We start from the raw sequence: 18,911 nt of genomic DNA on the forward strand, positions 1-18,911 counted from the left end.
TGTGCTGTTTTCATGTTTCATCTCTATTCTATCACAGTAATGAGGCCAGTAAGTTATATTGTCCTTATAGTTTTCATGTTGGACAAATTAAAGAAGGCAATTGATGAATGTTCCTGGCTCCACTTCCCTTCCCGTTTTTCTCCCACCAATGGCAAAAAAGACTAATATTCATTCTTATTGTTAAAAACAGCTACTACTCAAATAATAATTGAATAAAAATGCAAAGATAGTACCAACAGTGATAGGTACCTTGGGTCCAATCCCAAAACATCTGGAGCTGCATCTTGAACACTATCAGCACTGACAAAGTCCCATCAGTCAAAAGACAGCTTTACTCGGAACAGCTTACATCCTGTGACAACACCTTTAACCCCATCAAACAACAGCTTCTGCCGTTTCCTGGTCCTTGAAAGGGACTCAATAGAAGGATAAAAAGGCCAAGTCTAGTTTAAATTTTGGGCTGACTGTGTGACAAACCATAATTTTACATAATCAAACAATAATCTCAAATACTTGGGAAGAACTTGATAGGCAGATAAAAGAATTGTTCTATGAGGGAGATGGGTGGCTTCTAAAATCAATCAATCCATCATCATCATCATCATCATCATCATCATCATCATCATCATCATCATCATCTTAGCCATTGTCTATCCACTGCAGGATGAAGGCCTCTTCCGCATGTTTCCAACCTATACTATCCTGAGCTTTCTTTTGCCAATTGGGCCTGCAATACTTGCTGACGTCTTTGATCCGTCTGGTTTTACGTCTCTTTTGTGGATGCTTTTTATCAAGTGGGATCCATTCTATGACTCTTGGTCCACCTGCCATCAGTTTTTTTTGCTACGTGACCAGCCCATTTCCATTTCAATTCTTTTACTCTCTTGATGATATTGTATACTTTTGTTTGTTCTCTAATCCATCTGTAGCAGGGGTGGTATTCACTTACCTTCCTTACCGGTTCGCAAATGTGTGTGTGTGTGTGTGTGCACGCATATTCCGCGCATGCACAAGGCCTTCCACAAATGTGCAGAGCCTTGAAAATGTGGAAAAATGTGATGTCATGACATCTGTGCGGGTGGGCGGGGCATCCCGCAGTCGCCCCTACCAGTTCGCCTGAACCAAATAGAACTGGCTGAATATGTAGGTGTTTCTATCTTGTCTTGTAATGCCGAGCATGTATCTTTCCATGGTTCTTCGTGCCACTCATAGATTTTGTATTGATTGACCATGTTTCACCAGCATATGTTAGAGCAAGTAGCACACACTGATCGAAAACATTTCTCTTCAGGCATAGGGGGAGGTTTTTCTTGAAAATTATGCTTAGGTTGTCAAATGCCTGCCAACCACATCTAACACACCATTCAATTTCCCTTATTGTATCATCTTCCATTCATATCCATTGGCCCAAGTATATGTAGTGGTCTATTACATCCAGTTCAGGGGTGGGTTCTACTTACCTTTACTACCGGTTCACAACGGGATCGCACACACACACTCGCTTCGCTTGCGCATGTGCCTTGCTTCTGCGCATGTGCAGATCACTTCTGATGATGTCAGGGTCAATAGATGGAGCCTCCCTCCGGTTTTACTACTGGTTCTATAGAACTGGTCCGAACCAGGGGAAACCCACCACTGATCCAGTTCTTCTCCAGATATAAAAATATGATATATAAATAGGTGGGGGAAAAAGAGTTGCTCTGTGAGAGAAATGGTTGGTTTCTAAATATGACATATAAATAAAAATAAATAAATAAGCCAAATCCAGCCTATCTGGCTGACTGTACAACCCACCATGGTATTAATGAACAACTGACAAAAGAAAGCAAAGGTAATACCAACAGTAATAGACAACTTGGGTGCAATTCTAAAACAAGCTTTTTTGGCCAGGTTTTCCAAAAGTGATTTGCTATTGCCTCCCTCCTGGGGCTGAGAAAGTGTGTCTGGGCCAAGATCACCTGACTGGCTTTGTGCCTAAGATGGAACTAGAACTCATATTCTTCCTGTTACTAGCCTGGAGCCTTAACCACTAAACCAAACTCACTCTGAACTACAAGCTTCAGAATACTTAATACAATAAATTTCTGAGCAAGTTTGATAAACCTTTACTGTCAAAAATACTGCTACTGCAGTATTTCTACTACACTAATGCCTAATAAAGATAATGACATTTTTTTCTACCTAAGAATCACCAGCAGTTTTTCTGCTTTATCAAACATAACCAGAGCTGGGTTTCAGCAGGTTCTGGCCAGTTCTGCAGAACTGGTAGTGGAAATTTTGAGTAGTTCGGAGAACCGGTAGTAAAAATTCTGACTGGCCCCGCCCCCATCTATTCTCTGCCTCCCAAGTTCCAGCTGATTGGGAGTAAATGGGGATTTTGCAGTAACCTTCCCCTGGAGTGGGGTGGGAATGGAGATTTTACAGTATCCTTTCCCCTGCCATGCCCACCAAGCCACGCCCACCAAGCAATGCCATGCCCACCAAGCCAAACCCACAGAACTGGTAGTAAAAAATTTTGAAACCCACCACTGAACATAACTGTTGTGCATGCAATGGCAACAGGGAAAATAAAGAAGACATGTTATACATTTTTAGGGATATGGAACCCATCTTCAGTAAACTGTAATTCTGCCAGACTTTTAGCATTTTGCCTGGAAGAAGAATTGTACCTTCTCAGATGAAATTGGCTGATCAGGTTATTATATACCTGGCCTAGCATTTTGCATTACTCAATTAAATGCAGCAGTGAAGCTTCCTCTATTACTTATCCTTAGCAGGCTAGATTTGATTCTAGAGGTAGCACATTGTCAAATCACAGCCTGATTTTCCATGATTTTTTTCTAAACCCTTTAAAAAGCACTTTTTGATTGTCATCATCACCTGTGATAGAACAAATTTCACAATGTAACAGTGCTAAGAATTAATTCCTTTATTAGTTCTGAGCCCCCTGACCATCCAGTTAGGCAACACATGGTAGCTAGGCTCCTTGTCTTCTCTTTGGGAAATTGGACTGTCTTTGTTCTTGTGCCTGCCCATTCGGACAACTCCTTCCAAAGCATGGGTGACCCTCCTTTACATTTGGCCAGGATGACAACTAAGCTTCTTCTATCAGAAAAGGAAGAAACAGTAATTTCCATCTCAACTATGTGGTGTACATATGGTTGTGGTTGCTTATACTGGTTTTGTTTTTTTAATATGTTGGGGTTTGGTTTTTAGTTTCTAATTGATATGGCTCTGGCAAAGCCATAAATTATGAGTTGAATAACCTTATAAAACCTATATAAAACATTTAAATAAGTTTCTTTAAAAGAGCAGTCTGTAGTATGGTCAGTTTAAAGGCTAATGTGTGTTTGAAAGTTACACCAAAATCTAGATATTTAAAATAGCATATAAATACCACTTAAAACTACCATCATATCAGCATTGGATTGTTTAAATATGCATAATGACAGTTCACTACATGGCATCAGTGAACAAGTATATCTATGTAGTCCCACATTCTACCCCATTGATGGCTAAACTTTTTGCCACTGCGTGCCAAAAGTGGGGGGAGTGTAGGGGGTCACGTGTGTGCGTGCCCACACCCATAATGCAATTCCCTCCCACACGCCCCACCCCGGTGCATGCACATGTGACCCCCCCGTGCTCCCCCTGCCCCCAGCACATATGGGTGCAACCCACCATGCTCCACTCACCCCTCATGCAAGTGTGCACGGCCCTGCCCATGTGTGCATGACCACCCGTGGCCCATTTTGGGCCTGGCAGGCCTCCCTGAAGTCTCCTAGGACAAGAATGGGCCTTGGGTGTGTGTGTGCTGAACCCCCCGTAGCCTGTTTTGGGCCTGGAAGGCCTTTCTCCCACTCCCGCACATATGCGCAAGATCCCCTCCCACCCCGGCGCATGCACACGAGACCCCCATGCATGTGCATGCATCTCCTGCATGCGCCCCGCCCCTGTACCAGAGACCCGAAAATCAGCTGGCCAGTGGGAGGAACGCATGTATGCGCAGTAGAGCTGAGGTGGGCGACGGCTCAAATGCCCTCAGAGAGGGCTCCACGTGCCACCTGTAGCATGTGTGCCATAGGTTTGCCATCATTGTTCTACCTGAAATGTTCCTAACAGTAAAAGCACATTGTATCTCCTAGTATCTCCTAGTTATAAGCTGCTATTGGATTGCAGCCAGTGAAATACTAGTGGGGAAAAAGTATAAAAAGTACTTGTAGTTCCATATTCCACTAGCAGATCAAGTTGTATAACTAGTACAAATAATATCTAACACGCTGAAGGTGCAATGGGTTGTGAAAATGCAGAATGAAAGTGTTGTAGAAGTGTCACACTAACGGACTATTACTGTTGGATACTATTCAATATTTTTATCAATATGATCATTGTTGCCAACAATGGTTCCAACAAGACACTAGGTACAATATGGACTCTAGTTTTAAAGGTGAACTGTAGACTTAGTTGATGCCCTTGAACATAAATTAAATTAATAGAGTTTCTGGCCTTTAAGTATATGCTGACTAGGTATGTGCTCATGTAGCCACATGTGATAACTGATAAAAGTTAAAACCTGAGCCATTGCGGTGTGCTGTCGCTTTTTAAACACAGCAATATAGTGTAAGCTCACACAATCTGTTCCTGCAGTGAAGATAAACAGAGGACTTTATCTCAAAGGCTGTCAGTCTTGGCATGTTTTAGAAGTGCTGCACTCACTTTAGAACAGGGATTTTTAAAACAGCTTCTAATGGTATTAGAAAACTATATTTACTGCCTATCACATTCTCAGAAGACAAAGAACATCATGCTACATTTCCGCAGCTATAGTTTGTATGCCGGTTTCAGTGTTAATGAAAAATATATCTTGCAGATAATGGTATGTGCAATTTTCGCATAATTTTATGGTTGTCTGCAAAACTGCTGAAGAAAAAGATGGTTTTAGTGCTTTCATAGTCTCAATGTTACTTAAAAATAATATCTTGGCAGAAAAAAAACCCCATGATTTCTGGAGGCCTTGAAACAATCAAAAAGTGAGAGCTTATTGGCTGAATGCAAGACCAAAATAGAGAGGTTTTTAAATTGACTTTCCATACATCAGTTTCATTTTTTTCCTCAGTCTACACGAGCTAGGATAAACTCTTACATTTCATCCTGAAAGAGCAACACATGATCAAAAAGAAGGGCAGAAACCATCAGTTTTATGTTAACTTTTATGTGTATATGCAAATTTAGGAGTGATTATTATAATTTAAATAGAAACACACTACTTTTCATCATGGTTGGAAAGATAATGACAAGGTGACCTGGAAGCCTACCCAATCTCTTCCTGATAGGGTACTTAAAGGTCTTAGACTGCTTTATCTTTAAGCTGTGCTTAAATAGGCAGCCCTTCAGAAAAGAAAAGAGGTATTTTTGGATCGAGTCCTGCTCCTGGAAAATAGGACATTTGGCTAGAGATATAATCCTGTAGTTTTGCAAAGAAGAGAATAGACAGAGGGAATAGATTCAAACCCCAAGAGAGGAACAAGAGAGTAAAAATAATGAAGACATATTATTGCCATGGAATGGTTCTCACTTTAAGAAGGATAGACTATGTTTTTGAGACTTATTTCCTGCTATAGTTACAACCTTTAACTTCCTCCTAAGAACACTAAGAAAGGGGCAAAAAATTGACCACTGCTTCCCTGGCGATGTCAGTGTGTCACCATATGCTTTTCTAAGCCCTCAAAATATCAGAGGATCTCCTGACTTTCAATATACTGTATGTCCATTCTAGGAGCCATGGTGGCTCAGTGGTTAGAATGAAGTATTGCAGGCTCATTGCCAGGAGTTCGATCCTGACCGGCTCAAGGTTGACTCAGCCTTTCATCCTTCCAAGGTCAGTAAAATAAGAATCCAGATTGTTGGGGGCAATATGCTGACTCTATAAACCGCTTAGAGAGGGCTGTAAAGCACTATGAAGTAGCATATAAGTGCTATTGCTATCCTGGGTTTTGGGCTTTAGAAAAAAAATGCTTTCACTTTGTTTTAACTTTGCTTAAATTTTAAAATTTGCATGGATTGAATTAACAGGAGCGAGTTTTCATTGCTGTAATAATGTAATTGCTATGGCATAGTGTTTTGAAATCCATTTCTACTGCTGATTATGTCCTTAGTCGTAAGTATAAGAGGTTGTTTTAGTTGAGAGAAGCAGACAAATGGGCTTCTATTTTGAAAAGCAAAGAGAAAGCTTTGTGTATAGGTCATAGAAAGTTACACACTTCCTTTTCAGAGGAGTCATTTATCTGCCTCTGTTTTGAAAATGTTCCAAGTTGTCTTTTCCTAACTATGCAGAACTTTGTCATTGAAACTGACACCATCTCTTTGCTCCTTGATGTTGGTCTTTCTCCTTGTTGGGAAACTTTGCTGAACTTACTCAGGTTACAGGTGATCTTTGGTGTCACGAGGGCTATTGGTGAGGGTGAACCAACTCCAGCAACAGTAGTGTCCTTTTGTTTTATTTAAATCACACGGTAGGATAAATCCTTAAAAACACACACAATTTCATTAAAATCTTCAAAGTCATTAAGAGGGTCTTGTTTCACATAGTTGGCAAACATATAATTTCCCACACAATGGCACAAGAGTTTCCTATCTTTTAGCTCAAATATTTAAAATTCTGAGGGACGTCTGTCTCAGTTTACATTTGGAAGGCATCCAAGTTCCTGAGAGATGAAGACACATAAGAAGGCAAAGCTTCACAAAAGCTGCAAAGATGGGAAGGTAGGATAGGTTTGAGCAATCCAAGTAATAATGCAGGTCCTTAAATTTAATTGCATGGTGTACAAAAAAACAAAACAAAACACAACCCTATGCGTAATTTATATTTTCTTTCACATTCAGCCAAGAAAGTAATACATTCATAGCAATATGATATTAATATCCACACTAATCAAGAATGATTCAGAGAAAAAAACCAACTTAGTGTGGGAGAGATATAACATTCATCTATACTTCTAGCTCCCAAATCGCTTCAGTTCTCTTGAGATGCTGAAAGCATATTCAGCATCAATGTAATGGATGTGCATGGGTCAGTGTCAGAACCAATTTATTCCTGAATAAACTGATAGAGAACCCAAGAAGAGCATGAATTTGTCTTCAGACAGCATCATCAAAAGCCCTTCCAGATTTAGAAAGCAAGCCCTGCAGCCATCTTTGAACAAACTAATTGCAATTTTAAAATGAATTTGAGATCCTTTGCTGATCAGACTTGCAAATATTATTAGAATGCATCCAATGAAATATGACATCCTACAAAACTAATGATTATTTTGATCTAAAAGGACATAGAAAGTAAAAAAAAAAAAGAGTAAACATTGATAATAACAAATTTATTGTAGTTTTTCTAGACTAGCATCTTAAATAGAATCTGCTTTCAGCCATTGGAATGGGTAATGTCTACATATAGTACATACATCCGGTATATAAGCAAGCCATCGTGTCAGGTTCAGCTCCTAGTGAGCGTGTGAACAAATGCTCAGCTAGTTAGCAAATAAATTCTCACTACAATTCTCTTTGCAATTTCTGCTGGGAATAGAACCAAAAAAGGGGAATAAAACCATCAACAGAAGGATAGTTTCAAAATCACATGAAGTGATAGTACCACTTTATACTGCATTGGTAATACCAGACTTGGAATACATTGTCCAATTTTGATCATCACAATACAAAAAAAAAATATATGTTGAGATCCTAGAAAGAGAGCATAGAAGAGCAACAAAGATGATTAGGGAGGCTAAACCTTATGATGAACGATTGGGGGAACTAGGTACAGTATATCTAGTATAACAAAGAGAAGGACTAGAGGTGATGTAATAACAGTTTTCCAGTACCTGAGTGGCTGTCACAGAGAAGAACAGGTTGAACTAATCTCCAAAGTGCCTGGGGATAGGACAAGAAGTAACAGGAGGGAAATCATTAAAGACAGATCCAACTTAGATCTAAGGAGAAATTTTCTAACAGCAAGAATATTAATACAATTGAGTGGGTCCAGAGGTATTTCACGAGAAGAGTACTCCACTCCTCTGCTCACAATAGAATCCCTCATGCTACCAGGCTTGAAAGTTTGGGCCTGGACAACCTGGAACTATGCTGCCTACAGTCTGATCTAAGCATAGTACACAAAATTGTCTGATGCAATGTCCCACCTGTCAACGACTACTTCAGCTTCAACCTCAATAATACTCGGGCAAACAATAAATACAAACTCAAGGTAAATCGCTCCAAACTCAATTGCAGAAAATATGACTTCAGCAACAGAATGGCCAACGCCTGGAATTCTCTACCTGACATCCACAAACCCCCACAGCTTCAACCTTAAACTGTCTACCGTGGGCAGTTCCTAAGAGGTCCATAAAGGGGGTGTGCATAAGTGCACCAGCGTGCCTACTGTCTTTGTCCTACTGTCCCCATTTATTTGTACTCATTTCCTACGTTCATGTTCATGTTTATACTTATACCTGTTATCTTGTACATGTTTGAATAAATAAATAAATAAATAAATAATCAATGGAATGGCTTACCTCCAGAAGTTGTGGATGCTCCATCACTGGAGCTTTTCAAGAAGAGATTGGACAGCCATTTGTTTGGAATGGTATAGGGCCATGATGGCGAACCTATGGCATGTGTGCCACAGGTGGCACGTGTAGCCATATCGGTAGGCATGTGAGCTCAGCTCCAGCACGCATCAACCAGCTGATTTTCAGACCTTCTGGACCCACTGGAATGAAGGCCCATTTTTCTCTCTCCCCAGGCTCCAGAGCCTTTCTAGGAGCTTGGGGAGGGCGAAAATGGCCTTCCCCACTGCCCCGGAGGCCCTCCGGAGGCCAGAAATGGCCCGTTTGCCAACTTCCGGTCCCGGACTGGGAGAGAGAAAAACGGGCCTACCGGGCCCACCATGAAATCATGTGCCAGGAGCAGGGCGGAGTGGGGGGGTTGCACGTGCATGCGCAGGGGTGGGCGCATAGAATTATGGGTGTGGGCATGCATGCGTGTGACCCCCCCTTCCCCCCTCCTGGCATGCGATGGCAAAAGGTTAATCATCACTGGTATAGGGTTTGAACAGGGGGATTAGAAGACATCCAAGGTTCCTTTCAACTTTATTATTCTGTATCCTATATTTGAAGATATTGGTTTTATATGAGGCTTTGCATGTCGTTTCTGGCAATGCAACATGTTCGGTTTTGGGCTTGTTTCATCTATTCACTCTAGTCAACTGTATGGATAGGAAGCAGAGACAAAGACTTACATGTGGGAACAAGAAATACACACACATTCATTTGGTAACATTGCATCACTGTATTGATTCTCTATATCAGGGGTGTCAAACTGGCAGCCCGTGGGCTGGATGTGTCACGTGCAGGCCACGCCCGCCCCAGCTCCGCAAATGAGAAAAACATTGTGAAACATCATGTGATGACAATGTGATGCCATGAGTTTGACACCGTGTTCTATATCAATGGATACCAAGAACGCTTTCTGTTCTGCATATGACTCTGCCTATGATAGAGAACAAATTATAGAATATATAACAATACAAAATCGTCTTTAATAACTACAGAATCATATTAAGTTGCAAGCAAGTTGAGAAGTTAAATATGAAAAAAATGCCCTAGATATTTGACAACAGGAGAAATTAGAAATATGAATGAGATCACGTTCTATCCCATGAAGTGGATATGTCCTTCATCCTCATATCTGCGACTTTAGACTGCAGTTAAATATTACAAATTATGCAAGACTGCACTTTTTTCATAACTTTATAAATGTAAGGGGAGCACATTTTCAGATTTTTCTTGTTTGTTTTGTTTTTAATTAGTATACGCTATGTACAAAAAAAAACCACCCTTATTTTTAAATTCCTTAATATACTTCCTTGGACTTATTTTTTATTCTGAATGATAAAAAAAAATAAATGTCATCTTTAAATTAAACAAGCACCGAAGTTTTCAGGCAAATCATTCAATCTCAGAAGAGGAGCCATTTTTTTGTGGGGGGGGTGGGTGGGGGGGAATCTCAGAGTCCTCAGGCCAACTGAGTGGGAAGAATCTGAATTGGGTGTGCACGTGGGTTTGCAGAAGTGGAAAAATGTAATTATGGGAAAAGTAGGAATACGTGAATGGTTTGAAGCATAAAGTGCAGCACTTAGAATAAGACAATTGCCTAAATTCCCTGACTGACAGATGGATGTCACATTAGATGAAAACGATAACAGATTTAGTGGACTGAAGACTAACTTCCTCTTAGCAGTGCTCTGATCCCTGACCTAAAACCTGACTCCTGTTAGCTTCACTAACACAGAATAATTGTCACAGGTGCAGGATAAAAGGAACCTCAACAGCAGTACCAGTGGATAGAAGTCTCTTTCTTTTGATGACCACAAATGCACTGTTGAGATACAGTCCACAAGTCCTGACCTTCGTTGACCTTTGAAAACATTAAAATGTACAGCAGAGAAAGAGGAAATGTGTGTGTGTGTGTGTGTGTGTGTGTGTGTGTGTGTATAAAAAATATACACACTCCAAGGTTTGTGTGTGAGAAAAAAAATACATACACACACCCAGGTTAGTTTTGGTGGATATAATGAAATACTAAAACTGCCTAATATATAAATATACAAACAGCGTAGAGTAATGGTAAAATAATGCATTTTCATTAACACAAAACCCTGTTTTCCATACCATTGTGAGGGAATAGTACTGTGTATTCAGTAGCATGCACGGGTTTTTATAATTATTAGTAAATTATTACCATGTCATATGCTGGATATGTTCACTGTTCTGAAATGATTCTGTTGTATTGATATGCTAATTGCTAGCTTTTGAACAGAAGCAAGCACTTTGAAATCTACTTAAATTTGGGAAAGGTAGAGGATTTTAGCAGGACTTATAAATGACATGGTGACAACTGTGAGACTTCACAGAAGTTTACACCTCCTTCTGTTAGAAAATAGAGTACATTTTATTTGCTTTCTTCGGCAACATGAATGGGGAATTCAGAAAACAAGAGCACAGCACAATGAACTATGCAAATATTCTTTGTAAGAGAGATGTGAATATTATAGAAGAAAACTAAATGACTGTGTATCCCATTAAAGGGAAGTCAATGAAGTAGACTGCCAATATTGTTTTCTTTTGATGTGGAAGAACGAATATCATAAGGTGGGGGGAAGAGCGAAATGATTGCACGTCTCATTAAGCTAATGTTGATGCACCGAAGTAACCTGTGTGTGTTTTCAAACTGATTTACAGGAAATTAAAAAAGAAGAAGACAAGATCAAGTTCTTAAAGATCCAGTAATAAATGAAATGACACGTGCAATTATTGTGATTGTTGGCGGTGGAGGAATACTAAAATCTTCCAAATATTTATTCACAAAATATGAAGGAACAGAAACAATGCATCAAAACACAATGGCATCAAATTTCTGTTGCACTCTGAAAAGCAGCTATGAAAAAGCATAACAGTCATTCAGGGTTCTTATTGAGGTCATAGGTCCTGCCCTTTGGTTATTATTCATTCACAAATTGCTCTGATGAGTAATATGACACTAAATTGGTATATACAAGCCTTTGGGTAATTGCCCAAGGTAAATATAATGATCAAATTACACTTTAAGGCTTTCTGTATAGGTAAGATGACTTCAGCCCACTGTGAAAGGTATAGTCAAGTCTATATTTCTAGTATGTCATGAGTGCTTATGTTTAAAACGTGATAAATATATGGGATTATTTCCATGCAATATATTGTCATGAACACTGGCAATAATGCCTTCCCCCGAGATAACCATCTTTTCAAATGTGATGAGATCATCAGGTAACAGTGTAAGATATGAAGGCTTAGCATGCTGTGTTGTTAGCACTTTAAAAAAAGAAATTGCTGGGATAATTAACAACTACCTATTTGTCTGTGGGCTGCATTCATTATGCTGGCACAAATTGGAGGTCTCAAAAATCTGTGCAGTAAAAATTTGCTCTTTGTTCAGGAAGTTCCCCTTGGATTTGAGGGAAATTCTGGTTTGCTGTGTCTATTGTAATTGTGACAGGCAGTTGACATGTCTCATAGTCTAAATGTAGTGGCAAGCAGGGGGTGGTACAAATCATGGTGGGGGGAAAAACTGCCATTCACCCTTGTGCAATGGAAAGGTGTTCTTAGCATACTCCAACCTAAGTTCAGTCTAGAATTGGGTCTCTGAGGTTGAAGGTCAAATCTGTGAGGTCAAAGCTATTTCTTGTCAATCTTCGTTCCCTAATGACACATGAATTGGAAATTAGAACAAAGTAAGTAAAGCGAATAGCCAGAAGGTGAGTGTCTGTTTTATTACTCCGAAGAGCTGGGAAATCTGGCCAATTGTTGCCCTATGTGGCTTGAATGACAGTTGTTAAGTTGAAAAAGGGACAGTGTGATGGGAATGCCACTTTAAATCTCAATTACCTCCTCCACTCCAATCAGCTTGGTAGAGCTTTAATGAAGTGCAATTCTCTGTCCTTTTCCTCATACTTCTATCTCTAGAATAAGCCTCACATTCAAGTTTGACAGCAGTACAATCAGTTTTCCATTCATCACTGGCCCTGTTTTAACCCTGCTGAAAAAAGGCCTAATGTACGTAGCAGTGATGGCAATTAGGCAGAAAAGTAATATTAGAAACGGACAAAAGCCTGAGTCTTTTAGCATTACAGGTGTTTTTTTTCAGCCCTTTCTAGACATAAAGGAGTAGGCAGTGTTGTTAAGTTCCCTTCTTCATGCTTTTCTTAAGCTGAAAGTCCAGCGTTTTCAAGATTCAATTAATTAAAGATATGGAGAGCCAAAGAACAAGGTAAAAGCTATGTTCCTTCTAGGGAAGATACACATAGTAATTGGCCCCTTATTAAAATGGGTATCTTCTGGGTGTATGTTTAATAAGGTTGATAAAAGTCGTCATTTCCTCATTACAGCTACAGCCTGAAACACTCTCTGTGCATGTATATAGAAAAGACGAAGGATGACACATGAAAATATCAATCTTTTACAAGAGAGGCATGTGAATTCAAGAATTCTGGAAGCTAGAGATCTGATGCCGAGATAACAGAGACAGATTTTGTTTCAGTTTGCTTGTGAGGATTGCTGCAATGGGAAAAGATACTTGGGGGAGCTCGGCTTTGTTTGTTTTTATTTTTCCTCGATGGGCACAATATAAATATAGCCAAGCTCTCCTTCTTCGACATGCATTCAGATATTACCAGGAGGCTTTTGCAATAAAGAAATTTTGTTTGAAGGGAATGGTCTCCCTTCCTCCTTTAAAGACTTGGTCTTTTACTACACTCACTGTTTATGTGTTTACAATCCACCCCTTTTTCTCTTCCGCTCATAACACGATTGCACCTTCTACTTAATGAAGCATCTCCAGTGAGCATCTCCTGAAAATGGGCTCTTGGGTCATTGTGGCTAGGATGACTATGACTATTTCGGGGTTATTATTGGTTGTTCTTGGGTTTATGCCTCCTTTAGCCATCCATTTGATGCCCCTTTTGGAAAATGCCAGTAAAGGTTGCGTGTGTGTTATTTTGTTTGAGAGATTCACTAGCGCCTGTGGCATCGGAGGAAGGATCTTGCTGGGGAGAATGGAAACTCAGAGGGGGTGGGAGAAAAACCCCAGATGCAGCAATTAGGCCGCTCTTGCAGCTCATTGGGGATGTGACACAAGTGGGTGATAGTGGCTTTCACCTCTTCCACTCCCTCTTCTCCTGCCTGATTCTTCGAACAATCCCTGTCAGAAACACTCTTTGAAAAAGGCTGCATTAGACAATGGCTCTTCACCCTTATTTTATGCTTTAAGTAGTGGAGCAGAATGCTGTAAGGGGCTGCAAACAAGGCGTAATCTGAGAAAGACGCACAGGCATTGTTATAACTGTGAAAACCAGAAGAACCCCTTTCAAAGCCGTGACTGAAAGTGCTATGAAGACCTTTCGTCCTTTGCACTCTCCCAATCACCAATTAGACAAACATTAACATCAATTAAGCTGTTATACAGCACAGGTTCCATATAATTACCTTAATGGGTTGACGCTTTCTTTAGCAGCAATTTCTTAAACAAACTTCATCTTTTGTGCAACAGGCTAAGAAAATTTTCAGCAGGGAGCATTTCCTTTTGTCACGGTTTCTAAAGAGACAGCTGAATTGTTCTATTTAACAACAAACACCTTCACTAAGGACCCTCGTCCTGTCCTCGTTCCCACCACATTTGACTACCAGGCTCAAAGCTTATTAAGCATCAGAGACAAAAAAAACCCTGACTAGCCAGGGGAGAGCAGACACATGCAGGGAGGGCAGTGCACAAAGAGCCTGTGAGTCTGGCACTGGTGTGCAAGCAGACCTTAGGCAAAAGGACCAATTGAATGAGCTGCTTATTTAGTATCCAAAGAGCCAGATCCGTCCTGACTACCAGCACAAAGAGCAGGCGATAGAAAAACAGGATCTTGCTCATAAAACAAGACAAATCTGTCTAATTTATTTGGGACCAGTAAGTGCTCATTAAATGCAAGCTACTCAGATTCTTCTTGTTCCTGCATCACCTAATTCTCTTAGACTACTGACAATGGCAGGCTGATTTTTCCCCCCTGTTTAACAAACATTCCATTGAAATGTACTCAAATACAGCTCTATAAACTACAGGTCTTATATCACATCATTTTTTATTTGATACGAAATTCACAGAGGGACTTTTTCCCCACTTTTCCGAAGAAAGAAAGAAAGAAAGAAAGAAAGAAAGAAAGAAAGAAAGGACAAGCCTTTTAATTATATTTCATGAGAAAGAAAGAATTGATAGCTGAAGGTGTCAGTGAAATGAAATAATTGCTTGTCTAGTATTGGTGCATAGGCATGCATACACACAAAATAATCCATGTAGCTATAAAAATTAAATTGCACTGGATCAGTGTTAAAAGCCTATAACAAATCAGAAAGTAGGAATATGTTATGTTATGCAAAGAAAGGGGGAGAGAGAAAACGGTAATGTTGCTTCAAATGCCTTCGATTTTCTCATGCCTTCGTGTACCTAAACACCACTGATTGATCATAACAATATGGTAGCAAGGAGTCAATTCATTTTTTACACATTGAAGGTCATGGTCTGAACTTTCAGTACATTTAAATGTTACCCTGGTGAACTCTAAGCACCCCTTTGGGTCAAAGGTTCAAGACTGTTGAATTAAAAGACAACTATGAATCTAACACGTTATCTTTAACCTTAGGCGATGGTCATCAATGGCCAAAGCCACAGAGGAATAGCCATTTGTATTCATTTGTGTGAAATGAAATATACTCTAAGAAATACACCGATACAAGCCCTGGACAATAGGTCATGGGGAGTCAGTTGATGCTTCGACATTCTGGAAACCTTACAACAATACATTATAAAAGCTTGGGTAAAGTCCACAGAGGAGTCCTTAAAATGAAGAAAGTCAGCTCATCTTTTTTGAAAAGGCATTCACCATATACTTCCTATTTTATTAGTATTGAAATAATGGGATTGTGTTTTTTAAAAAACAAAACAAAACAAAAATGCATTTTAAAACTTCAGCAAATAAGGGATTTCCCCCCCCCTTAAGATCAATGATAAAATAATTTAGTTTCTATTATTTATAATAAATGGGATTCTTCATCAGATACAATTTTGAAGAAGCCTAAATGTAACAAATGTCATTTCTTAGATTTTCAGCTCTACATTATATGATTTGAAACCTTTTGTCAAACAGGAACAATATCCATATTTTAAATTCTTGATTTAGCTTTAACAATGCCATTAAAGATCTGTTCATCATCTTCTATGTCTACTTAAGTAATCAGAAATAACTTCCTATTCTTAATCCAAAATTGTCAGCAAATGGATGTTGTAGAATGCTGCCATGGGCATCCACAAGGGGGAGCAAGGAGGCAAGTGACCTCATATATGCCATTATGTCATTGCACAAATGATACAAGGTATGTCTTGAGTCAGTTATGGCTTCTATTGGACACCTGTGCACGTTGCCAACTTACAAAACTGCAATGATTTATCCTGGGCTCTCCTGAAACCACCCTTTGGAATTCTGGATCACACTCTAAATCCAAGCCTGCATCAGTTGTGGATTTTTTTTCAATGGCAATCATATTTAACGGGTAAAATTTGCTATATGAAATAAAGCATCATTTTGCTTTAACTCTAACAAGAATGAATGAATGAATGAGTGAATGAATGAATGAGTGAATGAGATTTGCAGTCAACAACTCACAGCTAGCTAGATATAGATTTGTTTTTGATCTGTTCCTATTGCATTACAAAAATATTATATGAGTAAATGCACAATGTATAAAAACTTTGCAGTTTTTCTTCAAACATCACACTTTTCTAGAAGATAGTCTGCCTTTAGAACAATTTTTGATCCATCAGAGAGCTTCAGTGAATTAATATGATTGTCCTATGAAAGTTTTTATCCCAGCTAAAAAACACCGCCACTGTGGCAGGATTGTTTACTTTCTGCAACATGACTTCATAGAACTGATTTCCTTCCTTCCTTCCTCCCTTCCTTCCTTCCTTCCTTCCTTCCTTCCTTCCTTCCTTCTTTCCTTCCTCCCTTCCTTCCTCCCTCCCTCCCTCCCTCCCTCCCTCCCTCCCATCTATAATATAATATAATTTAAAATGTAGATGTATTTCTTTGTGTGTCGTTGCTACCTGTACAAATAAAGAAGTTATATGGAATCTAAGAATAAACATTATACCCACAAAAGAGATGATTCGATTCTTACAATGGGTGATTTAGAAATCAGGAAAATGGGAAAAGAAATAGGAAAATAAAAGGAAAGAATAGGAGTCACATGAGACTGCTCTCTTTTATATTAAATATAAATCTAGAGCATTCAGTCCTCATCCTACTGTTAAAAGCCTTTGAAAAAAAAACCATTTGATTTAGACTATTTGATACAGTGATTTATCCCAGCAATCTTCTAGGCAAGAAAAGAGAGATGGGGGGAGAGAGGGAGGGATGGTGGTGGGGGGAAAGATTCTGTAGGTCATATCATATGTATCATATGTCATATGTCATATATCATCTTTTGGGGCCAGGGGTTAATTTGTGACAAAGCATTGACAGTTTTCATAAGATATTCAAAATAGGACAGATATGTTAATATTTATGTAAAAATGGCAGAAGTATTCCCTGGAATTAAAATGATCTCAATCATCCTAAACCAAGGGTATGCAACCTTAAACATTCAAAAAGCCATTTGGACCTGTTTCCCACAGAAAAGAAAATACCAGGAGCCACAAAACCACAAAGCCAACTTGACATCACTCATTCCCACCCAGTCACATGACCCCCCCCCAGCCATGCCTACCCAAGTTTTGGGAAACCTCTCTCTCTCTCTCTTTCTCTCTCTCTCTCCCTCCCTCTCTCTCTCTCTCTTTCTCTTTCTGTCTCTCTTCCTCTCTCTCTTCCTCTCAGTCTCCCTCTGTGTGTGTGTGTCTCCCTCTCTCTCTCTCTCTCTCTCTCTCTCTCTCTCTCTCTCTCTCTCTCTCTCTCTCTCTCTCTCTCTCTCTCGTGTGTGTGTGTCTGTGTGAACCATTTCCAAAAACAGGTGAGGTTTTTTTTTTTTTTTGCTGATATTGTTCTTTCTTCTTTGAGTGTTTTTTACCATATGATTTAAATCAGGAGTCATTTCAGGTTCTCAGATAAATGAAGCTCTTTCGTCCTTTTTAACAGTGCAATTTAGCGTGCTTCACAATGGGGCAGTCAGCATCCCCTCCTCCTCCTGGCGCCCATTATGACGTGGCTCATCAGCTGGCAGCCAGGCTGGGCCAGTGTCTCAGAATGGAGAGCAAGTCACACGTCTCCCCAAGTGACCGAGGTGTGTGCAGCACCAACAAGGACCGGAAGAAGCACCCGTGAGATAAGGCAAGCACAGGGGTGCTTCACTTCCGCTCTGAAATATGGAGTGAGTCTCCATCCCCCACCGTCACCCTTACCTTCTCAGGGCAGGTGAAGAGTGACTGGGAGGGGAGGGTGAGAGGTGGGGCCAGCCAGTGGTGGGTTCAGCCAACTAGGAGCCACAGCAGGGGGATGAAAGAGCTGCATGTTGCTCCGGAGCCACAGGTTGCCGACACCCACCCTAAATCAAGAATGTCAGTTCTGTTCTTTTTTTATTATAAAGAAATTTTTTAGCAAAAAAGTTCAAGTATCCAGCTCTATTTAGTTAATAAGCAATTCCTTCCAATCAATCAGTGGTGAAATAAGATTCTTAAAGGGTTTAAAACTTCTTCCCCCCTTTTTTTCCCCCAAAATCTTCAAGCCCCTCAGATCTTCAGCCGCTAGTAAGGCTGGGGATCTTATTTATAAATGTGCTCATTAATGCTTTGTTCTTGCCAGGGCTGGTGTCACTCACCCAGCTCCGAAGCACTTCGTCCTTTCTTCCTTCCTCCTGCACTTTGCTTGTCCCGATCTGTCGCAGTCTCGAGGCAGCTGCCATAGCTGCCGTCCCCCGCTGCTGACTTAGAGGATTGCCTCTGGCCTCCGAGGAACTTGCCCATTCCTCTCGGCTGCCCAAGGGGTCCCTCTCTTTTCCCCTGTCCCTTCAGGACAGGGTAGGTCCACAGACCTGTCAGCGGCGGTTAGCCGTCAGGGTTTTGGCAGGGCTCTTTAGAGCCCTGCCATTTCTCCGACTGCATCCCCGTGACGCCAAACCGGAAGTCCAAGAATGTCAGTTCTGTTCTTGAAGACCTGTACTAGAAAAATCAGTTTCCTCATATCCAAATTAACCCATCTAAAATTATTATGGTTGGTCACACAGTCAGCCAGATGTTTTGTTTGGGTTTGGCATTTTTATCCACCTTCTGAATCCTTCCCGAGGATCTAGGCTAGGCAG

Source organism: Pantherophis guttatus, chromosome 1 (assembly GCF_059756535.1).
Source record: "Pantherophis guttatus breed Tessera chromosome 1, ASM5975653v1, whole genome shotgun sequence".
Lineage (NCBI taxonomy): Eukaryota > Metazoa > Chordata > Lepidosauria > Squamata > Colubridae > Pantherophis > Pantherophis guttatus.